At 30.6% G+C, this 18162-nt stretch overlaps 1 protein-coding gene and 1 long non-coding RNA gene across 8 annotated transcripts in view; one reads left to right on the forward strand and one right to left on the reverse strand.

Moving 5' to 3' along the window:
- Window positions 1-18162, reverse strand: part of LOC111426588 (jim lovell) — a 123342-nt gene that overhangs the window by 19745 nt on the left and 85435 nt on the right. For 3 of the 7 annotated variants that reach the window (XM_071196206.1, XM_071196207.1, XM_023061196.2), the window contains one exon: window positions 17057-17095. The exons of the other annotated variants lie outside the window; for them this stretch is intronic. The gene's annotated coding sequence lies outside the window, so the exon portion shown is untranslated. The remainder of the gene's footprint in view (window positions 1-17056; window positions 17096-18162) is intronic. 7 annotated transcript variants of the gene reach the window in all.
- The window catches only part of LOC111426591 (uncharacterized), an 85215-nt gene continuing 80211 nt past the window's right edge, over window positions 13159-18162 (forward strand). Inside the window, exons 1-2 of the long non-coding RNA XR_002707852.2 lie at window positions 13159-13357; window positions 13577-13931. This is a non-coding gene — a long non-coding RNA (uncharacterized lncRNA). The remainder of the gene's footprint in view (window positions 13358-13576; window positions 13932-18162) is intronic.

Raw genomic sequence — 18162 nt, forward strand, 5'->3', positions numbered from 1 at the left:
AATTAGAATTTATTATTACGAGATCATAAAATTTAAAATTAACAAATTTTATAATTTTTCGTTATGGTCCGAATCCGTTTTTATTGCGTTTTCGATTTCTGGGAAATTTACATAACCCCCGTCAACAGAAATTTACAAACCGTGAAATAAGAAACTTTTGAAGCCTGTCATTACGTTTTTAACGTTACATTATTTTATAATGTACATAACAGCCCAAAAAAAATTAAAAATATAAATCACTTTCTCTATATTTTACATCTTATCATATTGTGTTAAAGAAATTGTTTAAGAATGATCATTTCGACATCAACAGGGACGTGCACAACACACTCTCGGGTTATTTAATAAACGTTCCACGACCGGCAACAACAATAAATCTCATTAGCCGTTTGGTGTTTTCTAGGCCGGCCCAGACCTATTTTGCGCAATCCGAAATGCCACGACGACTACGACGACGACGTCGACGTCCGAGAGGCAAAATAGCAGGTGTATTAAGAACATGCACCTTCACATATACACCTAACCTACACAACGTCGTAGTTTTAAACCGAGCGCACACCACGAACCCATTCTAATTGTCGTTATTACAGTGCGCGGTTCACGTTATTATTACGAAACTTACATCGAGACTTGGGTTGTAGCATAAACATCGGAAAATCTTATTTTTTAAAAACGTAATAATTGTGTTTTTAAAATTTAAGCGCAATGTGGGTAATTAAGGTGTTGATATTATTAAAAAATCGTAATCTAGATGAAAAATCCTTTAAAATGAGCCCAAACTCGATGGGGTTATCTCAAAAAATCACCGAGATACAACCAAAATTAAATTTAGAAACAATCGACGATCGCTACTTTTAAAATAGTCGTATTTCGGTTGTTTTTAAAGATAACCTAGTCGAGTTTAGGTTCATTTTAAAGGATTTTTAATGGAGATTACGATTTTCGCAAAAATAACTTTTTTGGGCTATAATTTTGATCACAACGATATTAATCGGGTGATCTAAAAAAAAAATTATGGGGTATCTATCTGATGATATATCTAATTAATCTTTTATATTCACGAGGAAAGTGAATAAAGTTAATATTTTAATTTCAAAAATTAATTTGTTATTTTCAGCTTAATATGGGTAATTAACGTATTAATATTATTGAAAATTCATAATCTACATAAAAAATCCTTTAAAATGAGCCCAAACTCGATGGGGTTATCTCAAAAAATAACGGAGATACAACCAAAAATAAATTTAGAAACAATTGACGATCGCTACTTTTAAAATAATCGTATCTCGGTTGTTTTTAAAGATAACCTAGTCGTGTTTGGGCTCATTTTGAAGGATTTTTCATGTAGATTACGATTTTTACGAAAATTATTCTCTTTGGTTATGATGTTGATCACAACTATTAATAGGGGTTATTAACATATTAATATTATTAAAAATTCTTAATCTAGATAAAAAATCCTTTAAAATGAGTACAAACTCGATGGGGTTATCTCAAAAAATTGGCGAGATACAACAAAAAATTAATTTAGAAACAATCGACGATCGTTACTTTTAAAATAATCGTATCTCGGTTGTTTTTAAAGATAACCCTATCGTGTTTGGGCTCATTTTGAAAGGTTTTTAAATTAGATTTGAAATGAATTAATTAAATGTGTATTGAAATAAAAAATAAAAACGAGAGAAATAAAAATTAGCTTTTTTCGGTTCGCGAATTGAAGTCGATATTTCTTAAAAGCGAGGGGGGTAGCGTTAGAGTTCGGGTCGTCGCGAGCCACCCTTTTCGCTCATTCGCCCCGCGCTACCCCGCCACCGTTGCCCCTTAATTCGCAGGCGGCGGCGGCGCCCCCGTCCGTCTTAAATTAAAAACAGCGCGTGGACTGTACGCTCTAGGCGCGGTTATTGGAAAAAGCGGCCCCGTAAGAGAGAGAAGAAGAAGAAGAGTAAGAGGAACGGAGGGAAGGGGGCCGCACAGAGTTGAATATGCAGAAGACGCTCGTCGCGGGGACCCCCGTATGTACTCCCCGCGGGGTTTTTCGGGGGGCCAGAGTATCGTAGTCGTGCGCGCGCAGCGCCCCCCCAACAAATTAAACCTCGCGCGCGTCTTAATCCGCCTCGCCACTAATTTATCTTTTTCCACCTCAAAATATTTATTATTTTTATATCTATATATTAAAAAAAAATGAAAAAACTTCCCCAATATGTATATATATATGTAGGTGTATATAGGGGAAGTTGAGGAATGAGGAATGAGTTAAAATGGGGTTGGATGGGAAGATGGAAAACTTTTAATGACCGACGGGCCGCGCCGTTTCTTGTCTTTACTCATTGCACGCCGCTCTGGAAGACGGAATAAGAATTCTCAATCAATAATTGTCAAGGGGGGACGGGGAACGGGGGTGAGGTGAGGCGAGGAGCGGCCCGCTCCCGCGGAAAAACCGGGAAAACTCGCGTGCCGTCTCGTTCCGTCTCTTTTCCAAGAGAAGTACACCCCTTCGACGTCTCAACCTGATGGTATTGCTCCTCTTCGTCTTATATCTCCATAACACCCCCCAAAAAACTGCCCCTACCAATTTTAAAATTCAAACAATACTAATATGCAATAAAAAAGAATTCATAACCCAACTAAAAATCCGAAATAAACAATATATATATTTTTAAGCATTGCAGAAGCGATAAAGTATATCTCTAAATTTTTTATTTGTGGCGATTCTTTTTTTATTATTTTTTTTTTCGAGTTAGTTCTCGTGTTTGGGGGTGTACCAAGCATCGCTCGGTACGACTGCAGGGGTTAAGGGTGCGCGGGGTGACACGATGGGGTCATAATTGCATGCTCTAAACAAATTTCATCATCGCATTGGTCTAATTTGCGCTCAACCGCTAATCCACGAACGTACATAAACCCCCTAAATCAGGATGCGAATTGTTACTACACCGTGTAGTTAAGATTTCGAATGAAAGAAAAAAAAGAAAATACTTTTCCTTTTTACGCTAAAGATAGAAATGTGGGTTGTGGACAAAACGGACGTCAGATTGGTTGACGTAAATAGGATCCGGCTCGATCACTCGAACGGGAGACGCCCGGAGCTCCCCATATATGCATTGTCATGCAAAACGGACACGCGTCTTTCACGCGAAATTGATACGACGACGACGACGCGAACGAAACGAGAGATGAAACGTGTGCGCTTCGGATGCAACCCGACGGACGAACGAGATTTCATTGTCCCGTCGCATCGCTTAAACATTGACGCCTTTTAATTGATAACGTCCAAACACCACTAAGACATTCATAAATTAATAAATTATCAAATCGAATCAAAACACCACAAAATTTTTTTAAAAATCTTAATCCTCATTAAAAACCCTTCAAAATGAGCCCAAACTCGACTAGGTTATCTTCAAAAACAACCGAGATACGATTAATTTAAAAGTAACGATCGTCGATTGTTTCTAAATTTATATTTTGTTGTAACTCGATGATTTTTTGAGATAACCCCATCGAGTTTGGGCTCATTTTAAAGGATTTTTTATGTAGATTAAGAATTTTCAATAATAGTAATACGTTAATTACCCATATTAAGCTGATAAGAACAAATTACTTTTTGAAACTAAAATATTAACTTCATTTACTTTCCTTATAAATATAAAGAATTAAATAGATATATCATTTTAGATGCATCCTATATTTTATTTTTAAATCACCCGATTAATATCATTGTAATCAACATCATTACCAAAAAGAATTATTTTTGTAAAAATCGTAATCTACATTAAAAATCCTTTAAAATGAACCCAAACTCGACTAGATTATCTTCAAAAATAGCCGAGATATGATTGTTTTAAAAGTAACGATCGTCTATTGTTTCCTAATTTATTTTTTGTTGTATCTTAGTGGTTTTATGAGATAACCCCATCGAGTTTGGGCTCATTTTAAAGGATTTTTTATGTAGATTAAGAATTTTCAATAATATTAATACGTTAATTACCCATATCAAGCTGAAAATAACAAATTAACTTTTGAAATTAAAATATTAACTTTATTTACTTTCCTTATAAATATAAAAAATTAAATAGGTATATCATCTTACATATAACCCATATTTAATTTTTAAATCACCCGATTAATATCATTGTGATCAACATCATTACCAAAAAGAATTATTTTTGTAAAAATCGTAATCTACATTAAAAATCCTTTAAAATGAACCCAAACTCGACTAGATTATCTTCAAAAATAGCCGAGATATGATTATTTTAAAAGTAACGATCGTCTATTGTTTCCTAATTTATTTTTTGTTGTATCTTAGTGGTTTTTTGAGATAACCCCATCGAGTTTGGGCTCATTTTAAAGGATTTTTTATGTAGATTAAGAATTTTCAATAATATTAATACGTTAATTACCCATATCAAGCTGAAAATAACAAATTAACTTTTGAAATTAAAATATTAACTTTATTTACTTTCCTTATAAATATAAAAAATTAAATAGGTATATCATCTTACATATAACCCATATTTAATTTTTAAATCACCCGATTAATATCATTGTGATCAACATCATTACCAAAAAGAATTATTTTTGTAAAAATCGTAATCTACATTAAAAATCCTTTAAAATGAACCCAAACTCGACTAGATTATCTTCAAAAATAGCCGAGATATGATTATTTTAAAAGTAACGATCGTCTATTGTTTCCTAATTTATTTTTTGTTGTATCTTAGTGGTTTTTTGAGATAACCCCATCGAGTTTGGGCTCATTTTAAAGGATTTTTTATGTAGATTAAGAATTTTCAATAATATTAATACGTTAATTACCCATATCAAGCTGAAAATAACAAATTAACTTTTGAAATTAAAATATTAACTTTATTTACTTTCCTTATAAATATAAAAAATTAAATAGGTATATCATCTTACATATAACCCATATTTAATTTTTAAATCACCCGATTAATATCATCGTGATCAACATCATTACCAAAAAGAATTATTTTTGTAAGAATCGTAATCTACATTAAAAATCCTTTAAAATGAACCCAAACTCGACTAGATTATCTTCAAAAATAGCCGAGATATGATTATTTTAAAAGTAACGATCGTCTATTGTTTCCTAATTTATTTTTTGTTGTATCTTAGTGGTTTTTTGAGATAACCCCATCGAGTTTGGGCTCATTTTAAAGGATTTTTTATGTAGATTAAGAATTTTCAATAATATTAATACGTTAATTACCCATATCAAGCTGAAAATAACAAATTAACTTTTGAAATTAAAATATTAACATTATTTACTTTCCTTATAAATATAAAAAATTAAATAGGTATATCATCTTACATATAACCCATATTTAATTTTTAAATCACCCGATTAATATCATCGTGATCAACATCATTACCAAAAAGAATTATTTTTGTAAAAATCGTAATCTACATTAAAAATCCTTTAAAATGAACCCAAACTTGATTAGGTTATCTTTAAAAATGGGCAAGATATGATAAAGTAAACATAAAAAACAATCGACGATCGTCTTTTTTAAAATGATCGTATCTCGGTTGTTTTTAGAGATAATTAGGTCGTGTTTGGACTCATTTTGAAGGATTTTTAATTTTCTACACGAAAATAAGAAAGTTTGTTGGAATCTTTTGATAATGATTAAAAAAATTATTTGATTTTTTAAAAACGAATCAAAAACTCTTAATCACACTCAAAAATGCTTGAAAATAACACCAAACACGACTATGTTATCTTTAAAAATGTGTAAGATACGATAAAGTAAACATAAAAAACAATCGACGATCGTCTTTTTTAAAATAATCGTATCTCGGTTGTTTTTAGAGATAATTAGGTCGTGTTTGGACTCATTTTGAAGGATTTTTAATTTTTTATAAAAATTTGGTGGTTTTAAATCATGATTATACAGCGTGTTCCAGAATGATTTTTTTTGTTTAATAAATGTTTGATATTTTCTCAATATAAATAGTAACTAAGAAAATTTCTTATCATCAGCATAAATAACGGTCATAAAAATCGTAAAAGTAATTCGACAAGTTTGAGAAATTTGACGAATTGAAATTTAAGAAAGCGTATCCCAAAAACCAATTGAGATATAACGATGAAATAAAAAATGTTTTGTAGTAAATTTAATCAAGATTAAATGTGCCATAAATAAATTCTTAATTTCCACGAACACTGATGTTATGATTTTTTAAATAAAACTACATCAACATCAACGAATTTTAAAACAATCATATCTCAAAAATGAATTGAGATATAACGTTGAAATAAGATGTATTTTAAAGGAAATTTAATCAAGTTTGAATGTGCCAAAAACAATTTCTTAACTTCCATAAACATCGTTGTCATCATTTTTTAAACTCAACTTAGCCTGATTGTTATAGATTAAAAAAAATATATAACTCAAGAACGAATTGAGATATAACGATGAAGTAAAAAGCTTTGTCAAAGGCAAAACATACTTTAGGGAGACGTTGTAGTAACCAAACGAAATTGTTGGTGGTAAAACAAAGAAGAGAAATGAAAAATTGTTAAGGTCACTGTGGAATCTGGATTATGGTGAAAAGTTCGAGTTTATACCGGAACTCGGTAACACTAACCGTTAACTTTTTGTTGTGCATACTTGCGTTTGTAGTGCCGCCACCGAACAGAACGAAACGCGACCCTTTTGATAAAAACGACAAAATAAATTCGAGATTAATTAAGATTATTAGAAAAATCGTTTGGCGCAGAATTCGGCGGCGCGTCGGCCGCGAAGAGAAATCGCAATAATAAAACTTATTCCCGAGTTCTTTCTCCCGGTTTAAATTAACGAAAGATCCCCCTCCTTTTTCACCCCGTCCAACCCCCTCGCGCAATACCTTACATCTGCGTCCCGTTGATTTTTCCCCGCTTCCCATTAATTACATGTAAATTCTTGCGAAGAACGTACGCCGCCTCCCCTCAAGAAAAAGAACTAAAAAAGAACACATCCCCCGTTTTCTCATCCCCCTTTCAAGCCTCCTTTTAACCTCCATCCCCCGCTTTTTTCTTTTTTTTAATTTCGTCATTGTTCAAAACTCTTTTTGTTATTTTTTTTTGTTTCGTTTTTGTGTCTTTTGTTTAGTATAAATAAGAACATTATATATATAAATAAATATATATAACTTCATATATTTAAATGAAAAAAAATTAAATATAGAGAGAAAAACAATAAAAAAAAAATTGCCTTCCATCAGATATACTCTCTCTTCTTACCCCTTTTTCGCGTAAAAGGGGTTGTTCGGGTTCTCCCCCGTAACTCGGCGAAGAGAAGGGCCCTCGATGCAGGGTAGGGGGCGCAGAAAGAAGGCACCAGGCAGCCTCTCAATTATTAATCGAGAGGAATTTTTAATCGATCCCGGCGCGGAACGCGTACGAAGCTCGTTTTTTAGGGGGGATAGAAGGGTTGGTAGCCCGAGCACCGCTCTTCCCAACACCCCGCGTCACGCTCCTTACACTCATTTCCTTCTGCTTGTCTTAGACCCCTTTTTCTCTCCCGGTCCGGGCCTACGACGGCGACGAGAAAAGGGTAAGAAGAAGAAAAGGGTGAAAAGGCGAAGTGGGGGGATGAGAGGGTGGCGTTTTTCTCGCATGGGTGCGCGGTAATGAGAGGAGGCGAGTGGCGGTACGGGGAGGGTAAATTTCTCAGCGTCAAGGAGTGATATTTTTTTATTTAGAAAAATTTTTTTAATATAAACTCAATACGAATCGATTAAGAAATGAGATACCGCAATTAGCATCCATTAACTAAAAAATAAAAGTTAAAAATGAAATTCTTTTTTTTATCGTCGCCGAACCATTAACGAAGTTGGTAAAATGGTATTCGTTGCAATTAAATCTATATAGTGTAAAGCAAATATCAAAACTTGAAATATTTTTTGATACAATGCAACAGTGTAGAGCCCCATTTACTGAAAATATCAAAAAATATTATTAAGAAAATTTGTTAAGAATATAATTTCAAATAACTTTTATTTGAAACATTTTTCGATCCAAACAATAATTACTATTTCTAGAAAGTTAGTGATTCAGTGTAAAGCCTTACTTATTGAGAATATCAAAAAAATATATTAAGAAAATTTGTTAAGAATATAATTTCAAATAACTTTTATTTGAAACATTTTTCGATCCAATCAATAATTGCTACATCTAGAGAGTTAGTGATTTAGTGTAGAGCTCTATTTACTAAAAATATCAACAAATTTTATTAAGAAAACTTGTTAAGGATCTAATTTTAAGTAACTTTTATTTGAGACATTTTTCGATAAAATCAGTTATTGCTACTTTTGAAAATTAGTGATTCAGTGTAGAGCCCTATTTAATGACAATATCAAAAAAAATATTAAGAAAACTTGTTAAGAATCTAATTTCAAACAACTATTATTTGAAACATTTTTCGATACAATCAATATTTACTATTTTTGAAAATCACTGATTTAGTGTAGAACCCTATTTTATGAAAATATCGAAAAATGTTATTAAGAAAATTTGTTAAGAATCTAATTTTAAACAATTTTTATTTGAAACATTTTTCGATATAATCAATTATTACTATTTTTTGATGTTAGTGATTTAGTGTAGAGCCTTATTTAATGAGAATATCAAAAAATGTTATTAAGAAAAGTTGTTAAGAATCTAATTTCGAACAACTTTTATTTGAAACATTTTTTGATACAATCAATATTTACTATTTTTGAAAATCACTGATTTAGTGTAGAACCCCATTTTATGAAAATATCGAAAAATGTTATAAAGAAAATTTGTTAAGAATCTAATTCTAAACAATTTTTATTTGAAACATTTTTCGATATAATCAATTATTACTATTTTTTGATGTTAGTGATTTAGTGTAGAGCTCTATTTAATGAGAATATCAAAAAAAATTATTAAGAAAACTTGTTAAGAATCTAATTTCAAACAACTATTATTTGAAACATTTTTCGATACAATCAATATTTACTATTTTTAAAAATCACTGATTTAGTGTAGAACCCTATTTTATGAAAATATCGAAAAATGTTATTAAGAAAATTGGTTAAGAATCTAATTTTAAACAATTTTTATTTGAAACATTTTTCGATATAATCAATTATTACTATTTTTTGATGTTAGTGATTTAGTGTAGAGCCCTATTTAATGAGAATATCAAAAAATGTTATTAAGAAAACGTGTTAAGAATCTAATTTTAAACAATTGTTATTTGAAACATTTTTCGATACAATCAATATTTACTATATTTGAAAACCACTGATTTAGTGTAGAACCCTATTTTATGAAAATATCGTAAAGTGTTATTAAGAAAATTTGTTAAGAATCTAATTTTAAACAATTTTTATTTGAAACATTTTTCGATATAATCAATTATTACTATTTTTTGATGTTAGTGATTTAGTGTAGAGCCCTATTTAATGAGAATATCAAAAAATGTTATTAAGAAAACTTGTTAAGAATCTAATTTTAAACAATTTTTATTTGAAACATTTTTCGATACAATCAATATTTACTATTTTTAAAAATCACTGATTTAGTGTAGAACCCTATTTAATGAGAATATCAAAAAATGTTATTAAGAAAACTTGTTAAGAATCTAATTTTAAACAATTTTTATTTGAAACATTTTTCGATACAATCAATATTTACAATATTTGAAAACCACTGATTTAGTGTAGAACCCTATTTTATGAAAATATCGAAAAGTGTTATTAAGAAAATTTGTTAAGAATCTAATTTTAAACAATTTTTAATTGAAACATTTTTCGATACAATCAATATTTGTTATTTTTGAAAATTAGTGATTCGGTGTAGAGCTCCTTTCAATGAATATAATTTAATACAATTTAATGAAAACATAAAAAAATGATATTAAGAAAACTTGTTAAGAACCATTAACGAAGATGGTAAAAATTCTCAAACGAAAACCGAGTTGAACCCGATTTAGGTATTCGTCGCGCTTAAATCGCCGTCGACTTGTCCGCAAATTAATTGCTGTATAATTTAGGTGGAGTGTGCATACGTGTTCGGTCACCAATTAAAATTTGAAGCGAACCCGTCTCCTCCGAAATTTTCGTGTGAATATACATGAAGACGATTACTAAATATGCAACATCTAAAACAGTCTCGTGGTTTAATCGACAATAAGGTGTGAATAATATTTGAATAATACAACAAACATTAAATTTTGAGAAATTTTAAATAAAAAAAAATCCCTTAAGTACAATTTCTTCACCCCTCGCGATTACTAATCCTCTTTCTCCCCTTGCTTTTTCCTTAAGAATGCCACATGCATAAATTAAAATCCTAAAAAATCAATACTTTCTTATTAGGACGCCCCCGCGATGTTAATCAAGGCGGCCGGGGCGGCCGTATGTGGGGTGAGCGCCCCCTTCGCGAAGCTCACGGTAAGAAAAAGGCCTGTATAAGACGAAAAACGCGGTGTAGAGGGGGGAAGGGGATATCGGTGGAGGGGTACGTGCATTAAAAGGCGAACATCAATACTTTTCTTATTAAAACTCCCTTCTAATGACAATCAAGGCTCGAGGCCTCCCTTGATGCACGACGCGGGACCAGCGACGAGGGGCGGCTCCACGTTTCGCGGCGGTGGCGGTGGAGGGGAGAGATCCACGGTTTATGCATCCGGGCACGGGTAGCCACGATAACGATTTTTTTGTTAATTATCAAGTCGCGTATGAGACTGTGTGAGGAAGGGAGACGCTCTCTTCTTCTCCTCTGGGCTTCTCTCTAAGACTCTCCTCTTTCCTTACTCCGCAATCAACCCTCCAAGTTGAGAGAGTTTTTCTCTCTCCCAACTTCAAACTTTGTCTTATGGAATTTTTGCGTAAATTTTAGATATGCAGCAATAATATAAACAATAAGCAGGTAGAATTCTTCTACATACTTAAACTCAAACTAAAATTGCTGTATTGTTCTATGACGTCATGGGGTTAAACCGGCGCCATCGTTTGGCGTGTCATACATCACCTTTCCGAACACGTTCTTCCACAAAAGAGCTACAGAAACAGGTAACGTGTTCGCCCCCTTAACTCGTCCGCCGTCCGGGGAGGAAAAAGATTGACGTTGTTTGTTGCATGTGCAATTTCCGACAACACAAGAAAGGGGAACGGGAAAAACGTGTAATTTCTTGTTCTCTCTTTTTCGTGTTGGTCTTGTATCATTTTCCGTTGCGCAATTGTATCTGGCGAAGACACGATTTACGAATGTTCGTATGTACACACCGCGTGAGGCGATTTCGTAACAATTATTTGCCAGCTTCAAAATATTTTCGCAATCAAAGTACGTTTTTTATTAAAAAATATTAATCTACATTCAAAATCCTTTAAAATGAACACAAACTCGACTAGGTTATCTTCAAAAACAACGGAGATAGGGGAATTTTTAAAATTACGATCGTCGATTGTTTTTAGACTTATTTTTGTTGTTTTTTGAGCTAACCCCATCGAGTTTGTACTCATTTTAAAGCATTTTTTAAGCAGATTAAAAATATTTAATAATTTTCATATGTTATACATCATAATTAGTATTTTTTAAAAGTTAGTTGACAAAAATTATGGTCAACATTTGATTTAAAAGTGATGTTTTATAGATTTATAAGATTTTTTAATTTTATTTATAAAGTAAATATAAAAATGCGTAAAACTTGAGAATTTAGTATACAAATTTATTTCATTTTAAATTTGTGTACCAGTGTAGCGGCTTATTTAATAAAAATTTTAATAAATTTTATTAAGAAAAATTGCTAAAAATCTAATTTCAAACAACTTTTGTTTGAAACATTTTTCGATACATCCAAGAATTACTATTTCTTGAAAATTAGTGATTTAGTGTAGAGCGCTATTTAATAAATATATCAAAAAATTTTATTAAGAAAACTTGTTAAGAATCTGGTTTAAAACAACTTTTATTTGAAACATTTTTCGATACAATCATTAATTGGGATTTTTGACAATTAGTGATTCCGTGTAGATCCTTACTTAATGAGAATATCAAAAAATTTTATTAAGAAAACTTGTTAGGAATTTGATTTTAAACAGTTTTTATTTGAAACATTTTTCGATACCATCAATAATTAGTATTTATTAATGTTAGTGATTTAGTGTAGAGCCCTATTTAATGAGAATGTCAAAAAATATTATTAAAAAAACTTGTTAAGAATCTGATTTCAAACAATTCTTATTTGAAAAATATTTTGATACAATCATATTTACTATTTTTGAAAATTTGTGATTTAGTGTAGAACCTTATTTTATGAAAATATCGAAAAATGTTATTAAGAAAATTCGTAAAGAATCTAATTTTAAACAATTTTTATTTAAAACATTTTTCGATACAATCAATAATTACTATTTTTGAATGTTAGTGATTTAGTGTAGAGCCCTATTTAATGAGAATATCAAAAAATGTTATTAAGAAAACTAGTTAAGGATCTAGTTTCAAATAACTTTTATTTGAGACATTTTTCGATACAATCAATATTTACTATTTTTGAATGTTAGTGATTTAGTGTAGAACCTTATTTTATGAAAATATCGAAAAATGTTATTAAGAAAATTTGTAAAGAATCTAATTTTAAACAATTTTTATTTGAAATATTTTTTGATACAATCAATAATTATTTTATTTATAATTATGTTTATAAAAATCGCGAAATTTTTACTAACCCCATCTAGCGGTAACCCCCGGTAAAAATGAAAACGTAATTTTTACGATTTAAATCAATTAAAAATTTATTTAAAAAAATAGTGGAATTAATAAAAAAGCTCATCATAATTCAAATCAACACTCAAATTAATTGTTTAAAGTAATTTTTTAAACATTTTTTATTAAGTTGATAAAGAAAATTTAAACGATTAGTTACGCCATCTCGTGATAATCAACCATATTGAATCGTATTGTTGACGTTTTAAATCGTTTATTATTGTTAATAAAATACGCGAATTTTACGTTAAAAAAGGATTAATTTAATCGAAATACGTTTTTAAGGAGTTAAATCATTTATCTCTGGCGGTTTAAAACGATGCGAAGTGAGTTTATTGGTTTAAATTAATTAATCAAGTTTTTGACAGATAATATAACCTAACTTTATTGTTTTAGACGAAAAGAAATAATTTTATTATATTTATTACAAAGTTAGAATTAAATTTGACGCGATGATGTTTAAGTTTTTTGTGCGTCGTGCATCTGCGTCTTTCGATCTCTCGGGAATTAGTAGAGCATGCATTCGAAAAGGCAACAACAACAAAAAAGTCGAGGAAGCAAAGGAAACCCCTCGCGCGCCTCGCAGCCCGATAATTACTTTTTTGCGAGGTAAGTTCTCCGTCTCCCGATATCATTATCGTTCACACAAAAAATTGATATAACCCCATATAGAAGAAACTATAATAATAATGTGCATTGTGTGTGAAGGTAGAGAGCGACTTCTTCGTTACGAATTGCCCCAATTATGCACGGTTATAATTTACGATATGACCGAAACGATTAAGTATTTATTGATGAAAAATTTTTATTTAATTTTTTCTTTTGCAGCCGGATTAACACACATGAAGCACCTACGCTTAAGGGATTGTGGACGGATGATAATTAGGTTCGCCCACGGGAACACGATTCAAGAGAGCGGCGTACTCAGACGTTTATTGTAGGAAGAGCAGGCCGTCTCCAGTTTTTATTTCGTGGCGCGGTAATCCGAGTCGAGATACAGGCGAAAGCTCCACGTTTGAAACGTGTTTTCGCGAACGAAACAACCAAGTTCACGCTAGAACGATTCGGACACATGTTTGGGCTCTCTGGATGCCCACGGTATATGGCATAATGCGCGTGTTATCTCACGACTTTAAACGATGTTTAACCATAAATCAAAAAAAAATCAAAAAAGAAAATTAAGGTAAGTTTAAATCATTAAATTTGCATATCTATTGGTATTAATGGGATAATTGTTGCGTTGGTAGATAGAATACAAGGCGGATGTAACTCGGATGGTATGTATAAAGAAAGACGCGCTTTGTGTCGGGGGAATAGGCGCGGAATTATTAATAAAACGTTACGAACTCGATGTTTTGCTCTATTCCATAGCAATAAGCGTATAAAGGTATATACGCGGTGCCGTAAGTAAATTGCACCTACGCCGCCGTCCGTCGTTCTTGGGCGAAAATATACGGCCCGGTCAAGTTATTATTATGTAGCTTTATCTCTGTATATATTATTATCCGGACCCAGTACATATGTTTAGGACCACACCTACCGCCGAACGAAGAGATACGACCGCGTTAGGGACCGCGTATCTATTGTCTTTTTGAAATGGTTTATGAACAAGACCGCACAAAAATAATTTAACTAAAAAAAATTATTGGAAGTTTAAATCGTCCTTTAGTATCTCCGCGTAACATTTAGATTAGATAGAGTGAGTGTTAACCAAGCGAACTACCGTCCATTGTCGGCCAAATGCCATTAAAAATTTCACATGGCTCATTCTCTACTTGCACTGGCATTTCAAAATAGCTTCGTGGAGAGGTGGGGGATTTTACACCCTCTCCCAATTCGACTAATAATCCCCTCAAAACATTTTAATTTAATATCCTTTAATTCTTTTTTCTTATTGTTAAGAATTTAATTTTAAACAACTGTTATTTGAAACCTTTTTCGACACAATCAATAATTACCGTTTATTGAAAATCAGTGATTCAGTGTAGAACCACATTTAATAAAAATAACAAAAAAATTTATTAAGGAAATTTGTTAAGAATCTAATTTCAAACAACTTTTATTCGAAAAATTTTTTAATATAATCATTAATTGCAATTTTTTAAAGTTAGTGATTCAGTGTATAACCTTATTTGATGAGAATATCACAAAATGTTATTAAGAAAAGTTGTTAAGAATCTAATTTCAAACAACTTTTATTTGAAACATTTTTCGATACAATCATTAATTGCAATTTTTGAAAGTTAGTGATTCAGTGTATAGCCCTATTTAATTAGAATATCAAAAAATGTTATTAACAAAACTTGTTAAGAATCTAATTTCGAATAACTTTTATTTGAAACACTTTTTGATACAATGAATATTTGATATTTTTGAAAATTAGTGATTCAGTGTAGAACCCTATTTAATGCGAATATCAAATAATGTTATTAAGAAAAGTTGTTAAGAATCGAATTTCGAACAACTTTTATTTGAAACACTTTTTGATACAAAGAATATTTGATATTTTTGAAAATTAGTGATTCAGTGTAGAACCCTATTTAATGAGAATATCAAAAAATGTTATTAAGAAAAGTTGTTAAGAATCTAATTTCAAACAACTTTTATTTGAAACATTTTTCGATATAATCATTAATTGCAATTTTTGAAAGTTAGTGATTCAGTGTAGAACTCTATTTAATGAGAATATCAAAAAATGTTATTAAGAAAAGTTGTTAAGAATCTAATTTCGAACTACTTTTATTTGAAACATTTTTTGATACAATGAATATTTGATATTTTTGAAAATTAGTGTTTCGGTGTAGAGCTCTATTTAATGAATATAACAAAAAATGTTATTAAGATAAGAATCAAATTTCAAGCAAGTATTGTTAGAAATATTTTTTGATACAATCAATATTAGCTATTTTTGAAAATTAGTGATTCAGTGTAGAACCCTATTTAATGAGAATATCAAAAAATGTTATTAAGAAAATTTATTAAGAATTTAATTTTGAACAACTTTTATTTGAAACATTTTTCGATACAATTATTAAATGCAATTTTTGAAAGTTAGTGATTCAGTGTAGAACCCTATTTAATGAGAATATCAAAAAATGTTATTAAGAAAAGTTGTTAAGAATCTAATTTCGAACAACTTTTATTTGAAACATTTTTCATACAATGAATATTTGATATTTTTGAAAATTAGTGTTTCGGTGTAGAGCTCTATTTAATGAATATAATAAAAAATGTTATTAAGAAAACTTGTTAAGAATCAAATTTTAAGCAAGTATAGTTAGAAACATTTTTTGATACAATCAATATTTGATATTTTTGAAAATTAGTGATTCAGTGTAGAACCCTATTTAATGAGAATATCAAAAAATGTTATTAAGAAAAGTTGTTAAGAATCTAATTTCGAACAACTTTTATTTGTAACATTTTTTGATACAATGAATATTTGATATTTTTGAAAATTAGTGTTTCGGTGTAGAGCTCTATTTAATGAATATAATAAAAAATGTTATTAAGAAAGCTTGTTAAGAATCAAATTTTAAGCAAGTATTGTTAGAAACATTTTTTGATACAATCAATATTTGATATTTTTGAAAATTAGTGATTCAGTGTAGAACCCTATTTAATGAAAATATCAAAAAATATTATTAAGAAAATTTGTTAAGAATCTAATTTCGAACAACTTTTATTTGAAACATTTTTTGATACAATGAATATTTGATATTTTTGAAAATTAGTGTTTCGGTGTAGAGCTCTATTTAATGAATATAATAAAAAATGTTATTAAGAAAACTTGTTAGGAATCAAATTTTAAGCAAGTATTGTTAGAAACATTTTTTGATACAATCAATATTTGATATTTTTGAAAATTAGTGATTCAGTGTAGAACCCTATTTAATGAGAATATCAAATAATGTTATTAAGAAAAGTTGTTAAGAATCTAGTTTCAAACAACTTATATTTGAAACATTTTTCGATACAATCATTAATTGAAATTTTAGAAAGTTAGTGATTCAGTGTAGAGCGTAATTTAATAAGAATATTAGAAAATTTTCTTAATAAAATTTGTTAATAATCTAATTTCAACCAGGTTTTATTTGAAACATTTTTTGTTATTCAGTGTAGTGCCCTATTTAATTAAAATATTAAGAAATATTTATACACTGACATTTCAAAATTCAAAATAGCTTAATGGAAAGTTGGGCGACTAAAGTTACAGCCCTCAATTCGGCTAATAATCCCCTCAAAACATTTAAATTTAATATTCGTTATCAATTAATTTTTTTTTTCACGCATTGTTTTAAAACTTACCACATCCAAAATAATCGTGGGGTCTTCACACCGAAATATCTAGAAACAAAACAAAAAAAGCGATGTAATTATTTAGTAATTAGCGTTTGTAACGTTTTTTTCCCACATATGTTGGGTAATACTCGACGGGTTAAACCACAAAGTGAACTAAAAGATGTGGTTCATCGAAATCGAAGGAAAATCGAGGAAAGAGAGTTACAAGAACGAAATTATGTACCTACTCGTAACTTTATCTCTCGGTTGAAAACTCGTAATAGCGCGGGAATTCCGCGCCGGGTTTTTGGGATTCGTCGAGGAAATCTTCGGCCAATTCAAATATCCTCGATGGTCCTCGACAAAAACCTGCGCCCGCTGCAGTTATGAGGTCGGCAAATTAGATTACTGCTGCAGGCGAACGTCGGTAACCGAATAAACGCGGCAGACCGTGATAAATAGGAAACGTTTCTGTTATTTTTATTTCTATTTTTATTTTCATTCGCCCTCTTCGAACATTTTCGAGACAACAAATTTTTTTATTAAAAAGAAATTAAATTAAATTAAGCCACCTGGAGAGTATCCAAGAAAAGCAGCCACGTGTGGAAGTCATTTTTCTTTGCAACTTTGCAGGTGTGGTTAGGGATAATTACTCTTCATAAAATAATTCCAAATATATCGCTGAATTAGTTAGAAGTAAAAAAAAACTTCTCCGGAGACAAATTACATCGAATTTTCTTTTTCCGCCCTTTTCTAAACTTACAGAAAACTTGTCCTTCTTTGACAACGTTTACGGCGACTTCGTACGGGGAAGAAGTACAAACGCGATGAATTAGTGATTTCGCCCCGTTCCGAATTATAAATAATTGAGGAGGAAAACGTATATCACATATACGGCACGATTTAAAACCGAACCCGGGTTTAATAATTGAGCCGAAAAGACTCTTGCACCAGTTCACACAATCCATTTTTCATAAATCCTCGAACCGAACGATAATTACGGGGTCTCAACCAACGGGGAATAAACACCCGGAATAAACCGGGACGTATTTAAAACGGTTTCATAGATTTTCCACGGGTAAAGTGAAAATTAGTTTAATATCTAATAATTAAACTAGATTTTGTATCGATGA

This window comes from Onthophagus taurus, chromosome 5, assembly GCF_036711975.1.
Source record: "Onthophagus taurus isolate NC chromosome 5, IU_Otau_3.0, whole genome shotgun sequence".
Classification (NCBI taxonomy): Eukaryota; Metazoa; Arthropoda; class Insecta; order Coleoptera; family Scarabaeidae; genus Onthophagus; species Onthophagus taurus.